Below are 21,185 nucleotides of genomic sequence, written 5' to 3'. Positions count from 1 at the left end.
TTTTTGAATAGGGTCTTTAGTCATGAGAATGATTTCATCATTTGGGTATGACTAAGAAGTTTCTTTATTTTTTCATCTCCTATGTGATGATCAATTTAACTTTGTATCTTGTATTGAGGAGTCAATTTCTATTCCCATTTTTGGTGACTTCCACTTCCAAGAAAACATGGCCTTTCTTTGAATAACATCATGCTTTGTCATAAATATGCTATGAAAAATTATGGTATCAAATTTATATCTTGAAGGTGACCATTGCTTGGAGATACATGTTACTTAAGAATCTCTTTGAACTTGAAAAGGGATTACATTTTTTTATCAAGTAGAACTATACATGTAGAGAGAATATGGATAGTCTAAGGGAGGGAACATTCTTCCCTTGAGGTACCTTTCGCAAGATTTTCATATACTAGGATTGACTATGAGTGTGCTTTGCCAGTGATATCTGGAAGCAGGAGGAGGATATGTGGAAACTCGGTAGGGAAATCTAGGTAGAAAAAGAAAGGGTGCATGGAAAGCATATTATGTGGGTGATCCCACAATAATGGGTGCCACTTTTGTGGCACAAAAAAAATGGAAATTTTCAATTTCCATTTTCCAATTGATCTTGTGAACATTAAGCAAGCATTCGCTTGAACATTCCCTACATTCATGTTTGCACAAATATAATTGAATATAAATAGGCACGTTCATGCGAACATATGTTACTATTTTCACTTTAAATTTGCCAGTTTTTTGGAAAATATGTCTGCATGAACATATGTTTGTGTGAACATGTAAAATATGTTCACACAAAATATATGTTCACTTGAACATATGTTTTTAAAAAAAGTTTTTTATTTTCTTAGAAAAAAGAAAAAAATGGTGTTTTGTTCCTCAAAACTGGGATCAAATGATCTCCTATTGTAAATCAATAAATTTCAAATTGTGCTTCTTGGAGAAAGCTTTCCAATGACTATAATTTTAATATGTATTATATTCATTAAGACTTTCAAATATGAGTTTAACTCATTATAGGACTATTAATGATTGAACATCAACTAACTTTGACACTTTGGGAAAATTGTAAATTAGGTTTTAAAAACTTTGAAAAAACTCCAAGAAATAGATGAAGAAAGAAAATTTGGTTTATGATATATTGAGTTCAAGTTATCCTTGTCAAAATGATTATATGTTTGAATTATGATTGATGTCACTTCAAAACTTCATAAACTATACAATATTCAGTAAAATTGAATCAAACCAAATCGATCCTCTAGATATCGATGTTACAAATCCAACATTAAAATAATTACCTCATTATCATTTTTAGAAGAAAAAAATTAAGCTTGTCAAAATGACTGTCACTCTTTAAAAATATTGATTTTTCATATGTACCACTTTTTGGGGGCAAAGAAAAAATTGACTTAAATAATTTTATTTTTTAAATTAAAAAATATGGTTACAAAGTAGGACCAGTTTTCTAGAAATTTCTAGTTTATGTCATCTTTAAATTATTCATAGTTTTAGAGATATAGTCACTCAAATGTGAGGTTTGTTTCAAAAATGTTGATTTAAGTGTCAAAATTGGTCAAAAAATGGTACCTACTCTTGTGGGATCACTCATGTAGTAACACATCATCTATTGTCAATGAATCTTCTCATAACAAAAGCGCCTCTTGTCAGGAACAACTTCCTTCATGGAAGTGTAAATTGAATTTTACAATAAATTTTTTATAGTGGTTGTAGTTTGAAAGATCTCTTGCTCTCAGGAAATGAGTAACCATGTTTTAGACTCTACCCTAATAGAAACATTCATTGTATTATTTCAATAATTTCAACAATGATCACATAACAAATAACAATCACAAATAATATTCTAGCAAAGATACATGGAAATTTCTTTATCCAACAAACTAAGGCCATTGTAAATAAAAATAAATCTATCATAAAAATGAATGAATATTATCAAATGTACATGCTCTCCCTTGTTCAAGTTACTTAATGAAAAATAGGAACACAATTCCTTAAGTGTTTGGATGTTATTACATTTTTTCTTTCATTTTCATATAACTCTTAATTTTCCTTTCTATAGCGATGTTCTCACATTTTTAGTTTAAGGAGATGTTCAAGGTGATGCTTAAAGGTGGCATCCAACATATTTATTGTCAAGTTCAAATAGATGGCATTTTTATTCATAAATTTTGTTCCTATTACATTGTATTAATTCACTCCTTGCCTGATTTTACTGGAAAACTAATTTACAAATAGACATTAGTAGTAATCATGTTATATAATAGAATGAGTCCTTGTTAATTTACCAGTTACAAGTTTCAAAGACATGTAACTAGTTCACATGCCAATTTAAATAATGTAAATTTGTGAAGGTAAATTGTTTTATGCACATGTGCATTAATTTAATAAGATGCATGTTATTTTAATAGATGAATGAGCTTCTTTGTCTTTCCATATCAGATGATGTGTATATTGAATTCTTTAATCCTTTTTAATGTGACTTTTATGTTAATAAAGAGGCATAAAATGTAAGTGATAGAAAAAATAAAGGTCAAAATATGTAAAATTACATTTTATGGCAGCAAGTAAAAATGTATAGCATGAGATATAATTAATTTTATGGAGTTCCTAGACCTATAATAGTGTTAAATATTTATTAGTCTTTGTTGGTGTAAATAAATATTTACTATTTACACTTACTTAAGTTTACTTAGGTTAATTCATTATTTTAATATTTCTTTATTAGTCACCTAGGTGTATGTGCACTCTTGTGAGTTTTCATGTTGACAACATAGGAGTTCGCACCTCTTTTATACACATGGTGTCTACAACATAGGAGTTAGCACATGGTGTCTACAACATCTCCACTTGAGATAGACCTCATCGTCCTTATTCTATCATCTAGAATGATGGATAAGATGTGTGCTTAGTTTTCATGCTTATCTTATCTCCTGACTCTTTCTAAATACATTCTAGGTGCTTCCTAAGAGGCCTTTATATACAGGAACTTTTAGTGTATTTGTATATACAATACAAAGCAATGTATGAGGACATACTCTGATATATTGATCATACTCCTTTTTGGTCTACAGTTTTGCTTGCGTTCAAGTTCTACAATCTTGGGTGAATCTTGCCCTAAGGAAAATTCTTACATGGTATCAAAGCTATACAAGATTCTTACATGGAATCAAAGCTCTTGGATAATATCTCTTCACATAGCCGTTGGAGACCATCTTCTTGCTTTGTCAGCTCAACCTAAATCTGGAGTACCGCAGTCACTTGTAGCATCTATAACTAGATATAACCTCACCATTGCATCTAGAACATCAATTCGGTAAAAATTGGCTATAAAGTTGCCTACCCTAGGCCAAGTCGATTGTGAGGCAAATTATTTTTGCAAACTGGCACCTGAAGGACTGATTTGCAGAATTGGTATGATCATTTCAAATCTATACATTTAATTTTCAAATCTGCATTTTTTTCAAATGCATCTCTACTATTTTTTTTAAAATTTGTATTTTTTTTGAAATTTTTTTAGCCATCAAACCATAGGAGAGATTTTTTTTAGGTGAAGATTGGTGTTTGCTGGTGCAAATCAAATATTTGCATCACATTCAGAAGGTCAAAAAACCCCCAAACCAGATTTTGTTTCATCCAAATCAAATATTTGAGGCAAAATCTAGAGCCATTTGTTTTTTGGAGGCCCGATAGTGGTGATTCAGAAAAAATAACAGCAGCAACAATTTTCAAACAACAATATCTCCCTCATACAGACTCCTTTTGGCAAGCAATTTTTTTTGTTTTGGGGTAGAATTTCATGATCTATACATTGGTGTAGGTGGTTTGAGATCTCTAATCTTGAATTTTTCTGCAACTAAAAAATCCTTATTTTTGCCACTTAAAATGCTTAGTACAAGCTCATGTGGACTCCAATTCAGGTTCCATTTTTTTTGAAAGTGCATTTTTTTTGTCTAATTTCTAGATTTGTAATCATATTATAGGTTATGTGGATAGAAATACTTCTTTCAGAAATAGGCCCTAAATTGGCAAGTGGCTACCAAGTGCCTAAATCATTCATTGGGGAGGGGGGTGTTCTTTGATTCTTTGGGGGTTCATTGATTGATCTCATGGAGTCTTGTTAGATTTGTTAGTCTGGTATTAGACCATAGTTGAAAACAAGGAACTATCATAAATGTAGTGCTTTGATACTTGATCATCTAAGAGACCATCAAGAATTGCTTCCTTATCTCTATTCATTGCCACCACATTTTAATTGGACACATCTTGTGCACCTTCGTCACTTTCTGTATAACAGTATGAGTAAGGAATTTTTTTCTTCTCTTAGAATGGCAATTTTTCCTCATGATATTTGGATTTCTATTTGGGAAGCATATGGAGATCCATATGTTCCTCCATCTCCAAAGGACATTCTACATGTAGTCACTCCAGCTATGGTTTCTTCAACTCCAAATGTGATCACACGTCTAGATGCTCCTATTGCTCCTATTGATCCTATTTCAGCCATAGATGCTTTGGATTCAGTGCAACAGGACCCTTTATGTCTTCCTACTTTACCTTCATGCAATTACTTCCTTCCCACCTTTGCAAGCCTATTCATGAAGTCTCACATCTAAAGATGAGGGAGAAACTATTGATGATATTCATCTTATTTTTGAGGTGAATTCTTCATCTATTGTCATAGTGACAGATTCATGTACTTTAGCACAACAGGGTACACTTTGTCTTCCAGTTCCAACCTCAGGTGATGACTTCTTGACTAACATTTCAGGTTTGTTCATGGAGTCACACATAGCAGATTTGGGAGACTTATTTGATGATATACAAATTCTCTTTGATGAGGATGATCCTTCTATAGTTGTTGTGAGGGCTCACTCTGACCCTCATGTCCATTCTCTACATGATCAGTCATTATAGACTGATATGATAGTGGATACTTATGTACAGCAGTTTCAGGAGGTCTCTCTATCATTTGAGAAGATTGTTGGTTCTTTGAAATAGGTTCTACATCAATCCTTACTAGATCTATACTTCTTCTTAGTAGTTTTGGAAGGAGCTACCATCAGTATCGACACAGGGACACTTGAACAAGTTTTAGAGATACCTTGGGTAAAAGCACAGATCTGTGTCACCGTTTGTGATACAAAAACCTGTTTTGGTCAAATCTCATTTCTCTATCAAAACTCATTTTTTTTCAAAAACTAAAAATACCCTTTTATAGATCTCAGATTCAATATCATCATTATATAAATTTTTGAGTGTTTTGATTAGTTATAATATGTTATAATCTCAAAATATTATAAGTCGATATTTCAACATTTCAGAAGATTAGTTATAATATGTTATAATATCATTGAGATTCTTTCTCCATACATGGGACACATCTCATTTTTACCCTTGTCATTTTTTCTTTCAAAGGGGAGGAACATCATTCAACAGTCATGGATCAGCTTCTACATTGGAGAATTTCTCACTAGTCGGCACCTTACTTTTTTTTTGGGGGGGGGACTACCTCGTCTTGTTCTTCTCCTTTTTCTGGGGGGACTTCTTCCTATTAGAGGGTTTTTTCCTTCTCCCATTTCACTTTTGTATATACTCGATATATGTCGTAATGCAAGGTTTTGATTACTCCATCCATCCATACATCCCTTTTCATCTCTCTTTTTGGGGGAGGATTTCTCCCATGAGGTTTTCCCTCTTTCTCCGCTTTATGAGAGATTGCATTTTCATTAAGTACATGGGTACCTAACATGGCCTAGTAGCTGGGACCCATTATGCATTTCATCCTAGTTTTTGTGAGCTTAATTGCATTCCCCTAGGTTGCATTTAAGAGGGGGTGTTGGTGTAAATAAGTATTTACTATTTAAACTTTCTTAAATTTACTTAGGTTAATGCATTATTTTAATATTTCTTTATTAGTCACCTAGGAGTATGTGCACTCTTTTGAGTTGTCATGTTGACAACATAGGAGTTTGCACCTCTTTTATGCACATAGTGTCTACAACACAGGAGTTAGCACACTAATTAAGCACATGGTGTCTACAACATCTCCGGTTGAGATACACCTCATCATCCTTATCCTATCAGCTAGAATGATGGATAAGATGTTTGCTTAGTTGTTATGCTTATCTTATCTCCTAGCTCTTTCTAGAGACATTCTAGGAGCTTCTTGAGAGGCCTTTATATATAGGCACTCCTAGTGTATTTGTATATACAATGCAAAGCAATGTATGAGGACATACTCTGATATATTGATCATACTCCTTTTTGGTCTACAGTTGTGCTTGTGTTCGAGTTCTACTATCTTGGGTGAATCTTACCCTAAGGAAAATTCTTATATGGTATTAGAGCTATACCAAATTCTTACGCTCTTTCTTATAAACTGTATGACCTTGATTTAGACATCTCTTCTATATATTCTCACAATAAAACTATGGTTTTTGTAGGTCAAGGAATGTTCTTCTCACCTTATCATACCTTAAATATTTAGTTAAAATTATTAGATATTCATTATAGTTAATTCATAAGAAAAATTAGGAAATACTTGAATTAGCTTTTCCTTAGGTTTCTCTCATATAAACATGGTTTTATATCTATTAAAGTGGATTAAAATGATTACTTATTTATATTATTTCTAATCATGAAAATTATCATCTAAATTTCAAGCAATGTTCCAATTAAAGATACATATAATATTTTAATTTTTTCAGTATAATGGGGCCTCAGAGAGATTTTGACTAAGGGAATTTTAATTCACTTTGTTGTTTACCAAGGTTTCTCTTTTCTCTTTTTTCATTATTTCTTCTAGAGCCCCTCCATGGGGTTGTTGGAGGGGGGCCTAATACAAGTCTCTATGTCCTCTTTCTTGAAAGATATAGATCCCAACCCATCTAATCCATATTTTATGTATACTTGTGTTAATCTATCTTATGAAATTACAATGGTTGGTATTAAGTCATGTCCTAACAAATCACATAATTTTGGAATATGTTTTCGAACAAAAGAGTTCTTCTTTTGTGAACAAGCTATTGATTTCAATCCAGCAAAAATGATGTACTTTGAATTGATAAAATAGCATGTGGCTACTTGTAAGGTTAGTAGTACTAGGGTTCATGTTCCTAGTAAGATTGTGAAGCAAACTATGGTAGAGATGGAGCTCTCCTTGATGGGTAGGTTTCTTTTGTTGATCCTCTATTGATCAGTGTAGAAAATGGTCATATTTATATTGGAATAAGAAAAGGTAGTGTGAAAATCAATGTGATGTCCAATAGCTTATTCATTTTCATATTTTTTAATAAGGAATATTTTCTCTATGTTCTTATATGTTGGTAAACAGATTGTCCTTTTAAATAAATTCTCAAAATGCCCAAATCTGAGAGAACAATTAGATGCCAACAGTTGGATAATCTATCATGAGATTGATAGATTTCCTCTGAATTGGAAGGTACAGCTCCCTTATGAAATGATATGCAATGAATTTTTTTTATTGCCTAAACTAACTGGATGCATTCTTAACCCGAGAATGGAAGAGGAAAACCAAGTCAATCCTAGGCAAGATTAACTCAGGCAAAATTTAGATCCTAAACCTAGCCAACTTTGAGAACTCACACATCTCATGACTCCTTGGCATTGATGATGCAATATGAATTCAATGAATGCAAATGCAAATGCAATGTAAATGAAATTAGAACAGAAGATCATCTATTTGGGTTCTCGTAATAGAAATGGCTGCAAACACTTCTTATCCGCAACACATTTGATATCCAATTCTAAGGTGTAAGATAATGCCCAAAATCGATTAATGCAACTCGCTGATTGCGAATAATCAGAAAAACCCCTTTTAAACTCTCTGATTTAAGAAAAGGTCTCTCTTTATTATGAACATAGCAAATAATGATGCTCTGATCATTATTACTTACAACTTAGTATCAAATCTATTACAAAAATGGAATAGAAAACCCCCCAAATGCAAGAAATGAAAAATACAAAAATTAAATGTGTTCCTCTCCCTGCTCCAGCTCTTTGACTGTATGTTGAAAAAAGAACCCCCTGCACAGTAAAGAATTGACACCAAGCACGATTGTCTCTGCAATCTCCCTTCATACCAAAAATTTTCCGACCCCTTGTTACATCATTTACAACAGCTTATATAGAAAACACCAGCATAAGCCTCCATGAGAATATGAAGTGCTTCGAATTTAGAGACTTGGAAAGACTTTGAATAATATTTTGATATTACATATAAGGAGAAGCCCAAAAGACTCTGTCTCATCCTTTGATCTACCTCCAAGAATATGAAATGAAAAGACTCCATCAGTCAACTTGATGTTGGGCAGTTTTTATCCCATCTTGTCTCACAAGATTTGAGAATTCTTCATGGTCAGAACTGTCAATGTCAGCCTTTCAGGATAATGGTTTTGTAGAATATTTGTAGTTTCCTGAGTTGTTCTAATTGGCACAGAATTTGACAAGAACCAACCAGTGAAGTCTATGAGCCAAACCATCTGCTCCTAATCAGGAGGTAAATTGATGATGGCATTTTTAATGATGGAAACTATGATAGCTATTTTGAGGGATCAACACTCCTCATTTCCTGAAGTGTTGTAGTAGCCATTGCCTGGTAAACATCTGATTGCACTCCCAGTATAGAAGAATCAAATCTCTATTGCATCCAAGGATTCACAATCATTCCTGGGAAATTTAATGCCTGAAGAGTGCGCTCTCCATTATCTCCTCGCATCCACATAAAAGGTGTATTCATGCTACCATCATCTTCCTTAATACCATGAAGTGAAGTTCCATGTGGCCAAAGACGTTTTAATCTCAGAGGGTACGACAATGGATACATCAGAAAGGTGGCTAGAGGTTCAATCTCCCACAGAGATATGGGTGGTTTCCTTTCACCTGTTGTTGACTCATCCCAACCAACCTTTATAGAATGCCACTGTGAATGCGGCCAATGAACAGGATCTAGGTCACCCATGCCAGTTATAGTGCCCATGTATTGGTGAACACTTGACTCTTCTATCTCAAATAACATCCTCAAGCGCATCCCAATTGAAACATGGGTATGATAAACTACTTTAGCATATTTGGCCAGTGGAATAACAAATTCAGATGGACTTTGAGGGTCGATTTCCTCCCACTCATATCTTTATCTGCACATGTTATGATCACTGCTATAATTATTCCCGTGGTATCAATTCTGAACTGTGACATAACATCGAACAAATAATGGGTGGAGAATGATAGACGTAAGGGGATCTTAGCTGCTCCAAATGTGCATGTGTGTCAGATAATTTTTGTTCAAGCATTCTTGATAAAGACTCCAAGCCCTTTCTTTGTTCACCAATTTTTGACCTTTTGACATCCCATGCAATAGCATCTCTTGTTTCAATATGACAGTCGCCTTTGGAAGGAAGGCTGAGAATCCAATTGTTCAGCAACATTTACACCTCATATCTTGGAGTGCTAAAATAATGTGAATTTTTGCTCTGAATATCAAAGACATTTTCAAGCTATGCTTTCAATACGAGAAAGGTTCTTTGGGCCATTTGAGAATCACCCTTATCATTAGTTTTTGAAAACAAGTTGAGATTCTCAAGACTCAAGCTGGCGGGTTTTGGAGAAACGAGTGCGAAAATGACAATGGCGCACCAGAATTTGAGATTTTCACCCTAGCCCTTTAGGCACATTTTCAAGTGTTGTTTTCTAAACATGAAACCTTCTTCGAGCCATTCAAAAATGACCCAGATGAATAATTTTGAAAAAGAACTTGACATCATGAAATTACGAGCTGGGGGGTTTTTGGAAATCTGGTGCGCAAATGCAATGGAGTAGCCGAAATTTGAAAACCCACTTGGCAATAACTTTATCATTCCTTTACCTTTTTGCATGCCATTTTTTGCAATAGCTTTGTCTTAGTACAAAGAATGTAGAGGAGCTTCCAAATAATGGAGATCACCACCTTTAGCATCTGTAAAAAAAAAAATGTAAAAGAGGTGTTTAAACTCGGTTATGCTGTGTCCTCTTAAAAGTTTTTTCTTCTTCAAGATCACATTATAACTTTCAAATAGAATTCATGGACACTCCAGATGCTGATATTTGATTGTATCGACCAAATGCATGCCAAAAACTTGTAACGGGCCGAGGCTCCATATACTTGGTTGTTTAAGCAATGTTAAATTTGGCAAATCTTTATCGCCAATTTGACCAACACATCACTGAGATTCATTTTAAAACTTTATAGTTCCTGATCATGCTCCATCATAGCATCATACTTCTATTTTAAAGACGTTTTTATGCTGAATATCGACATTATTACGTTCTTCAATATAGTCTAGAGATCAATCAACTATATGAAAAGACCTCTTTGAATGTCTACATCCAAAGAAAGAGCCTCTCTATTGTCAATGCATTCATTAGTATAAGGAAGATCTCAACAGCTGAATGTACACATAATCATATAGAGTATGAACTGAATCATCCAAATGCTAATTTTGTCAATGTGTCATTATGAAGACTTTTCCTCTAATTCCTTGCAGCATATGAAAATCATGTCTTGAAACCATTCTTTTGCCTAAAAAAGAAACATCCATTGAAGTACAAGTCTCTGCCAGGTTAGGATCTAAAACCTAGCCAAAGAAATGAAACTCTAATAATAACCCAACCAGATTGAAACAAGATGGCAATGAAAATGAACCTGGCAAAGGCTTCCTATCCTAGGGGAGATCTAGACCTAGACACCAGACTGACTTGATGACTATACGACTCAATATTACCAAAAAAAATGGGTGACTTAAAGTCAGGCAACATTATAAATGGTCCCTAAACATATGGTAGTAATTAGAGAAATATATTATCCCTTTGCAAATGGAATTCAGGCTTTAATGTCCAAAATAATCTAGGTTCTCTTTCTCCCACATGTGCTCACCTTCCTAGCCTACCACTAGATTTTCACATGTTTAGACGGACAATATATTATTTTTCTTCCTCTTTCAAATTGATAAAATCATATAGTAGAGATCACGACTTCTCATCATGCTAATATATGTTATTGTAAGGGTTAATATTGTGATTCCTTTGTTTATTACCCTAACAAGATATAGTTCTTGTTAAATATTTTAGGATTTTGGATATGTTGTAATTTGTATTAGCACTTGTATATGTTATGTGTGTTTTAAGTTACTTTCTCAAAGTATATGTATATGGTTTTTAGAGGCATGTCTCTATAGAAACATTTCTCTTTAACTCACATTAGTTATCATTCACATTTTTTATTTGTCATATATCAAATATATGTATATATCAAAATAAATTAAGTATATTTATCATGTGTGTATGCATGTGTGTGTGTGTACAAAGTGTTTAATTTATATATATAAATATATTTAGTGTTTTTATCCAACTGAAACAATCTGTCTAGTTAGGGAGGATAAACATATGGGTAAATATAACACCATTGGAAATTTTAGAGATGATAAGTAAATGTTTATCAAAAGATTTCCACCATTTTGGTTGCACATTTGACATCATGAGTACTAGCCTATCAGTTATATTCAAGCCGACTTGACAATATGAAAGATATAAATGTAAGGTCAAGTTGAGGATTGAATGTATGGAACATAATTGAAGATTTGATGATGCCAAGAGTAAGTGAATTAGAAGGATGAGCAAAATATCCTTGTTGTGATAAAAAGATAGATTTGATCAAGAAGGATAAAGTATATAAGTCAGAACTAAGATCTACAATCAGCAATTCAATTGCATCATAAATCAGGTCATCTCATTGTTACTCTCTAACCATTGTAGCAGTGATCTAAGTCTCTTAACAAATTTAGCTTAACAATTATTTGTAAATCCTCTAATAAGTTGGTATTTCTATTGATTTTTCAAAAGACCTCTAACAAGGCCACTCTTAACAAGGTGATTAAATCATCTAATAGGGTCACACCTAACAATGTGTTTTGTAACCTTTAACAAGGTTGGCTCCTAACATGGCTACTTCAGAAGAGTGAAAATCAGTAACTAGTTGCAATTGGTGGTTTTTTTCAAATTGGGTTTCCAAGTTAAATTTTGGTGTCAAATGTCTTCATGATATTTCTCTTATGTTTTTTCAACTACGTTAACGTAACATCAATCACAGATAATATCTTAAGGTTTTCATGTTAAAGCATTTACCAAGCTATTAAAGTGTTTACCAAGTTACAACATTTTGTATATGTGTTTGCCAAGTTTCAATAGAGTTTAGTTTTCATCATAGTTTGATTTTTATTGACATCTAAGAGATCTAGGATTTAGTTTTGTGGTAACTAATTCACGCCTCCCCTCTTAGTTACTCCTCTTATATTTCCAACAATTTGTATTAGAGATTTTGGTGCTTGCAGAGAAAGTCTTAAGGACCAAACCTAAAGATTAGGATGTCTTATAGAAGAGAGATTCCCAAGTTGAACTGAGATAACTCTGGAGCATGGCAAGGACTTATGAGGTTACATTTGGAAACTATTAGTGATTTAAGTTGTAAGTATCTTGATAATAAATGCAAGACTCCTAATGGAACATTATCAGTTAAAGATATTGTTGAAAATAAAAATTATAACATCATGATCATTGACATTGCTTCTACTCTTAACTATGTTGAATTTGATGAAGTCAAAAGTTGTACTACAACTTATGATATGTGGATCAAACTGAAAGCCATCTATAGAGGAGATGATAATGTAAGAAGAGCTAAAGCTGAAAGTCTTTAGAGGACAATTTGATCAGAAGAAGATGAGAGAAGATGAAAACATTGCAAAATATGTTGAGAGAATTAAAGCAAGTGTTAGCGCAATCAAAACATCTATAGGAGACATTGATGACAAAATAGTTGTAAGCAAGGTACTTAGAGCTCTTCTTCCTATCTATGCAATTAGAGTGTTTACTATTCAAGAGATGATATGTGATCCAAATAGAAAATTAACTTTGGATTCTCTAGTTGGAAGATTGATATTTTTTGAGTTTGTTAACTATGATAACTATGTTCCTAGTTCCAAACGTATAAGTCTACATTTGAAGCCAAACTTTCACTCAAGAAAAGGGGTAAGAAATCAAAGACCAATCAATTAGGAAGTGAAGAAGGAGAAGAAATTTTAGACAGTGATCTTGAAGTTGTTGAAGTCCTACTTCCAAGGAAATATTCCAAAGGAAGAGGAAAGTACGAAGGTAAGATTCCTCTAATCTATTTTTCTTGTGAAGAAGTTGGTAACATTGTTGCAAGGTGCCCAAATAGAGAAGACAAGGATGAAAAGAAAAGAAATAAGTAAAAAAGCAACGAGGAATTCAAAAACTACAAGGACTTCAAGGACAAAGGTAAGAAATCTTGCTTTATGGCTAAAGATTTTGATAATAGTGAAGATGAAATGGTATATATTGTTGTAAAAGATGAATTTGATGATGAAGGAGATAAAATGGCACTTACCTAGATCATGTTAGCAAAAATGATACATGAATTATTGATAGTGGTTGCTCATATCATATGACTGGAGATAAAACAAAATTTGAGCACATGGAACATTATGATGGTGGTAGTGTGAGATTTGGAAACAATGAATCATGTTGCATAAAGGGAAAAGGATAAATCTCATTAACCAATGAACTTAGATGTGACAATTCTTATTGGGTTGAAGGACTAAAGCATAATCTATTGAGTGTGGCATAGTTAAATAACATTAGATTCAAAGAAGAATTTATGAATGGGAAGGCCAAACTACTCAATGAAAAAGGAAATCAGGTTGGATCTGGCAAACAAATAAAAGGTAATCTATTCTATCTAGATCTCAGTGAAAGTTCATGTTTTATTGCTCAAGTAGAAGAAAATTGATTATGGCACAAAAGATTATGTCATGTGAACTTTGATAACCTAGTCAAGATAAGAAAATACAGAAGACTAAGAGGTATTCCTATCCTAAGGAAACCTAATATGGGTCTATGCAAAAATTGTCAAATTGGTAAGATGGGAAAAACTAGTTTTAAAAGCTAGAACTATCATTTTGAAGAAGTCTTAGAGCATGTACATATAGACTTATGTGGACCTGTTAGAATAGAAAGTTATAGTGGAGATAAGTTTTTCAACCTTTTTGTTGATGACTATTGTAGAATGATGATTGCAATGTACCCAAAAGAAAAATCTAAAGCTTTTCAAAAAATTAAGTGGTATCTAGCAAGAGTAGAAAAAGAAATTAGAAAGAAGCCAAAATGTTTGAGATCAGAAAAAGATGGTGAATTCATTTCCAATGAGCTCAATAAATGCTATATTGAAAAAGGAATTAAGAGATGGGTATCAGCCCTTGGTACACCTCAGTAGAATGGTATAGCTGAAAGAAAGAATAGATCCATCATGGATTGTGCAAGAGCATTGATGATAGAAAAGAATGTTGCAATCAAATACAAGAAAGAAGTAATTAGAACTACAGTGCATACCTTGAACAAAGTACAACTAAAGAAAGACTCAAATCAAACTCCTTATGAACTATGGTATCATTGCAAACCTAATGTAAGTTACTTAAAAGTATTTGGCAGTAAATGTTATATCTTGAAAGAAACTAGAAAAGGTAAATTTGATGTTAAAGGTCATGAAGGCATATTCCTAGGATACTCTTGTAGAAGTAAAGCATAAAAATGTTTGAATTTGTCTTAATAAAATCAAAGAAAGTGCACATGTGAGAATTGATAAGTTTGTAGAAAAGAGTGAAGAAGAAAAAAACAAAGAGCTTGAGGATTACAAAGGATTTCTTTACTACAAACCTAATACTCTACCAAATCTAACTAGAAGATAGGAGGCCTCACCTCCCAAGTCCCCAAAATCTCCAAAATTTGTCGACTTGCAATCAGTGCAACCCAAGTCATAGTCTGAACAACCCAAGTTGCAATCAAAAGCTAACGAGTTGTTACCAGAGCAAACCAAGTCTAATGGACCCAAGTCATAGACAATGGGACCCAAGCTTAATACAAAAGATCATGAAGAAATCAGTGAAGCAAACTCCGAATCCAAAGTACTTGGGTTAGCAAGATATGTTAGAGGGCATCATGCACCTAATTAGATCATTGGAGACAAGTCAGATGGAATAATGACAAGAAATAAATTGAAAGGTACATGTCTACTTGCTGAATTTGAACCTAGAAATGTTAAAGATGCTTTGGATAATGAAATTTGGATGAAGCAATGAATGAGGAAATATAATAGATAGATAAGAACAAAACTTGGATTCTTGTTCCTAGACCTAAGGATAAAATTGTAATTTGCACAAAGTGGGTATTCAGAAGTAAGCTAAATGAAGATGGAGAAGTTCCCAAAAACAAAGCAAGATTAGTATATAAAGGTTATTCTCAAGAAGAAAGCATTGATTATGGTGAAACTTTTTCTCTTGCTACAAGTTTAGAAGGTGTTAGAACTTGACTAGCATATGCAGCTCACAAAGGATTTAAAGTTTATCAAATGGATGTTAATTCTACAATCTTGAATGGAATTCTTGATGAGGAAGTCTACATAGAACAACCTGAAGGTTTTGTAGATCCTAGCAAAAGAGATATGGTCTAAAAATTACACAAAGCATCATATGGTCTCAAGAAAGCTCCCAAAGCTTGATATGAAAGACTTCATAACTACCTGATATAGATTGGTTTTCAAAGAAAAAATGATAACAGTAGTTTTTATACCAAAGAGAGACCAGACAATAAGATTGTGTTGGTAGAAATATTCATGGATGACACTTTATTCATAAGAAATGATTACTTGTGAAAGACATTTTTGGAAGAAATGAGTAAAGAATTTAAGATGTCTATGTTTGGAGGGATAAAATTCTTTATTGGATTGTAGATCCAACAGAAGAAAGATGGTATCTACATTACTCAATCTAAATATATCAAAGAGATGCTAAAGAAATTTGGAAAGGAAGACTCAAAAACAGTTGGAACCCCTATGTCTACTGGACATAAGCTTTCCAAAAATGATGATTCCAAAGAGGTAGATCAAACCACATATAGATTTGATTAAAAAATTACAATATGTAGTGCATACAAGGCTTGATATTGCATTAGCAGTTGGTATGGTGGCAAGATTCTTAGCAAATCCTAAATAAAATCACATGATGACAATCAAAAGAATCATGAGATATCTTAGAGGTACTAAAGACTATGGTTTATGGTACAAAATAGGATGCAATTTGGATTTAAAAGTATTCACAAATATTGATTGGGTAGGAAGTATTGATGACAAAAAGAGCACCAATGGTGGAGCATTCTTTCTTGATAAAAGACTAGTGTCTTGGACAAGTAAGAAATAGAATTGTATTTCTTAGTCCATAGTAGAGGCAGAATATGTGGCAGCAGTAGTTAATTGTTCTAATATTATTTGGTTCAAACAACTGTTGGTAGATATGAAGATAGAAATAAAGGATCTAGTAGTCATATACTATGATAACACTAGTGCAATTAATATATCAAAGAATCCATTGATGCATACCAAAACAAAACACATTGTTATAAAATATCATTTTTTGAGAGAATTGGTACAAGATAAAGAAGATTGGAATATGTGAATACTAAAGAACAAAATGCAAACATATTCACCAAGCCATTACCTAAAGATGCATTTCTATATCTAAGAGGTAAGCTAGGGTTCATTCCCCTATCTGAAGCTTGGTAAATGAAGTTTAGTGATGCATCAACTAGAACACATTGAAGATCAATCAGTTGGTGTAGTATTGACAAAGGGAATATTACAAATGAATAGGTACATGAGGTACATTGATATTGACTGAATATTATCTTTGGCATGAGATGCCAAAGAGCGAGAAGTTTGTTTTCATATCTCATAGAAATTGTATAAAGAAAAAGAGAAAGAGATGTCAAAAAGGGAGAATGTACTTGATATGATATCAAAGATAGAGTTTACTATCAAAAGAATATTTTTTCTGACAGAGGGAGATACTAAAGGCAGAAGGAGTTCACACTGATAGAAGGAGTTCTCATGGATGAGAATCAAAATGAAACTAAGGATATGTTTCTTACTTTATTCTTGCTCTAAAATTTTATTGCATTATGACATGTTATGTTGCCATCAATGCCAAAGAGGGAGATTGTTGAAACAATTGATTAATTGTGTATTGTCTTTGATGTTAGACAAAATTTCATATCATTTTCAGTTAGTGTATGCCAAGCTCACTTGGGCATTGAAGATAATTTTCTATGTGTGTTGAGCATTCCAAAGTTTTTCGAGTTTAGAAAATAGTATCTACCAAGTTCATTTGAGCCAAAAAGGAAAGTTTGTGGAAGTTGAGTGTTAACCGAGCTCACTTGATAAATGAAGGGATGTTGGATGGAACTAGTGTTAACCAATCTCACTCAGTTACCAAACAAACATTTTGAATATGTAGTGTTAACTGAGTTCACTTGGTTAACACAAAAAAATCATTTCTAAGTTAGTGTCTACCAAGAAGGGTCGGCTATTGAAGGATTTTCTTATTTTGGCATATTGAGTTCAATTGAATTGTTTATTGGTTCTAGCCAATTGAGAAGATGAATATTAATTATTTTAAGTTGTATTCAAAATGACTTAACAATATGAAATATATAAATGTAAGATCAAGTTGAGGATTGAATGTGTGGAACATAATTGAAGATTTGATGATGCCAAGAGGAAGAGAATTAGAAGAATAAGAAAAATATTATTGTAGTGATACAAAGATACATTTGATCAAGAAGGATCAAGTATATAAGCTAGAATTGAGATCTATAATCAGAAATTTAGTTGCATCATAAATCAAGTCATCTCATTTTTACTCTCTAACCATTGTAGTAGTGATCTAAATCTTTTAACAGAGTTAGCTTAATAGTTATTTTTAAATCCTCTAACAAGGTGGAATTTCTATTGAATTGTCAAAAGACCTCTAACAAGGCCACTCCTAGCAAGTTGATTAAATCCTCTAATAATATCACACCTAACAATGTGTTTTGTAACCTTTAACAAGGCTAGCTCCTAATAGGGCTCACTTCAGAAGAGTGAAAATCAATAACTAGTTGCAATTGGTGGTTTTTTCCAACTTGGGTTTCCATGTTAAATCTTTGTGTCAAATGTGTCCATGTTATTTCTCTTATGTGTTTGCAACTAAGTTAAAGTAACATTAATCAAGGATAATATCTTAATGTTTTTATGTTAAAGAATTTACCATGCTCTTTCAGTGTTTACCGAGTCACAACATTTTTCCTATATGTTTGTTGAGTTTCAACAGAGTTTGGTTTTCATCAGAGTTTGATTTATACTGACAATTAAGGGATCTAGGATTTATTTTTGTGGTAACTGATTCACCCCTCCCCTCTCAATTACTCCTCTTATATTTCCAACAAGTATGTAGACTATAAAAATCTTTATATGGTTTAAAGAAAGCCCCAAGAGCATGGTATGAAAGGCTTCACAATTATCTTGTGAAGATTGGTTTTGACAAGATTGATGATAACAAAAATCTGTACTGAAGACAAAAGGAGGTGAAAGTATTTTACTGGCTGAAATTTTTGTGTATGATATCATATTTGGAGGTCAAGATACATTATGTAAGGCATTTGCAAATGAAATGAAGAAATAATTAGAGATGTCTATGTTTGGAGGGATCAAGTTCTTTGTTGGTTTGCAAGTATATCAGATAAAATATGGTATATACACCACACAGTCTAATTATGTGAAGGAAATATTGAAATTTTTTGGATTGGAAGATTCAAAACTAGTTAGCACACCTATGGTGATAGGATAGAAGTTGTCAAAGAATGATGATTCAGCTGATTTGAATCAAACATTGTACATGTATATGATTGACAAATTGCAATATGTAGTTCATAGCAGACCTAACATTGCATTATCTATTGAGATTGTTGCAAGATTCTCTATTAATTCTAAGGAGAATCATTTGATGGTTGTTAAGAGAATTATGAGATATTTGAAAGGAACATAAGACTATGGTCTATACTACAAGAAAAATAAAAAATTTGAGTTGAGACCCTACACAGATGTTGATTGGGCTAGAAACATTGATGATAAAAAGACTGCAAGCGATAGAGCATTTCTCTTAAAAAATATATTGGTCACCTAGACCAGAAAGAAACAAAATTACATATATCAATCTACTGCTGAAGCTGAATATGTGGCTAGTGCAATAAGTTGTAAAAATGTAGTATGGATCAAACAACTACTCAAAGGTATGAAGGAGGAAATAACTGAACCTATGGTACTTTATTGTGATAATACAAGTGTTATAAATATATCAAAGAACCCTATGATGTACACAATGACTAAGCACATTGTAATCTAGTATTATTATTTAAGAGAGTTAGTTCAAGACAAAGAAGTGAAGATAGAATATGTGAATATAATAGAATAGATGGTTGATATCTTCACAAAAGCTTTACCTAAGGATGCTTATGAGTATCTAAGAGGTAAAATAGAGGTGATACCCTTATCCAAAGCTACTTAGAAGCATAAGTAGTGCCCTACATCAACTAAGCTAAATGTTGTATCTTAAAACTTGATGCAGTGGATATTACTTTAGGAGCTGCCTAAAGTAATGAAGAAGTTGAATTAGAAGATTTACAATCACATGAAATGTGATAGAGGGAGAATATAAAATTTATTATATCTACATACAGAGATGACAAGTCTTTAGCATTGTTGTCAAAGAGTGAGAAATAACTACACAGAGAAGACATACCTAGTAAGAGGGAGATAGAATACCTGAAAATAAGATTGAGGGAGAAATGAGAAATGACTATAGAGTGGCATATACCTAATAAGAGGGAGAAATAATCTAAAAGAGTAGAGCAGAAAAAGATGGATACACCTGAATATTAGAAAGAAGGAGAGATATTCTAAAGAGGGAAATATAAGTCAGAGGGAGAAGATATAGTAAAGGAACTTGACAAAGCTCACATTACCCTACACAGAGGAAGAACATTTACTACACTGATAGAGGGAGAAATTGCAAAGATTTATTTTCTTTTTGGTATTGTTGTTGGTATTAGTTTTCCATTAATGCCAAAGAGGGATATTTTTGATATAAGATTGTTCTAAAGTGAATAACCTATAATAATAAAATCATTATTTTGTCAATGATGTCAAACCTACTACCTACTAGTGAGACAATTGCTTTTTGGTCTGAAAGCTATCATTTAGTTGATTGATGAAGAGGATATGAAAAGAAGATATAACAATAGCACCTAGAGAAAGGTTGAGTTATTTGGTATGTAAAAGAAGCACTAAGACCAAGTAAAACATTGATACTATAGTGTATTTTTTATCTACTTATAGTTTGAAATGAAATATTACTCAAGTTAAGACTAGAAGAAGAACAAGTAGCAAATGTGTTTGCCAAGCCTTACCAAGCAGTCAGTGCAAGCTAAGCAGAAATCAATGGAACAAGAGTGAAAAACAAGAGGTGCTGAGCAAGGATAAAAAACAATGCAAGCTGATTGATTTTTAGTATATGCCAAGTAAAGTTTAGTTGGTGTCGAGCATTAGTAAACTTTAGTGTTTTCCAAGCGAACTAGCATTGGCTAAGTGATAGAACAATATAGTTGTCAAGTGACAACAAACAATGTTAAATCAAAGATTTGATGAATCTAAGTCGACAATTTTGTTTTCTTGAATTGTGTGAAGAGTGGAAGATAACTATGATGAGCTGGTGGCACATAATTCAAGATAAACCATTTTGAGGTGAATTCAAGGAAGGTTGTAGAAGAAGTTTCTAGAGGAACAAAATAGAAAAGTGGGTAGATTTATTGTATCCTACCTAACCCTAAAATGGACGATTGTGATTAAGTGGAAAAAGATGTAAATTTTCTATTTATAGAGATAGTTAGTTAGAAGTAAAGGTTGTCATGTGTGAGAACCTAAGGAAGACAAGGAGTCTAGGGTATTGCTTCATTCAATAGCTAAATAGAAGTGACTACAATTGGGATACAAAGCAAAAAGGATTAAGAGTAGGAATGCTTGAAGGGCGAAAAAGCTATCAGAGATGAAGTGTGTGAAAGCCAAGAAGAATGGGGGACTGAAATAGAGATCTATAATCTACAAATGAGTTGTAATTTATTATTAGATCAAGCCTTACTATTACTTTCCAATCATCATATCAGTCTAGGGTAAATCCTTTGGA

The sequence above is a fragment of the Cupressus sempervirens genome, chromosome 5 (genome assembly GCF_028749045.1).
Source record: "Cupressus sempervirens isolate cs-2001-9-10 chromosome 5, ASM2874904v1, whole genome shotgun sequence".
Taxonomy (NCBI): Eukaryota; Viridiplantae; Streptophyta; class Pinopsida; order Cupressales; family Cupressaceae; genus Cupressus; species Cupressus sempervirens.
The sequence above is the reverse complement of the archived record's forward strand: the minus strand, read 5'-3'. Positions refer to the sequence as shown.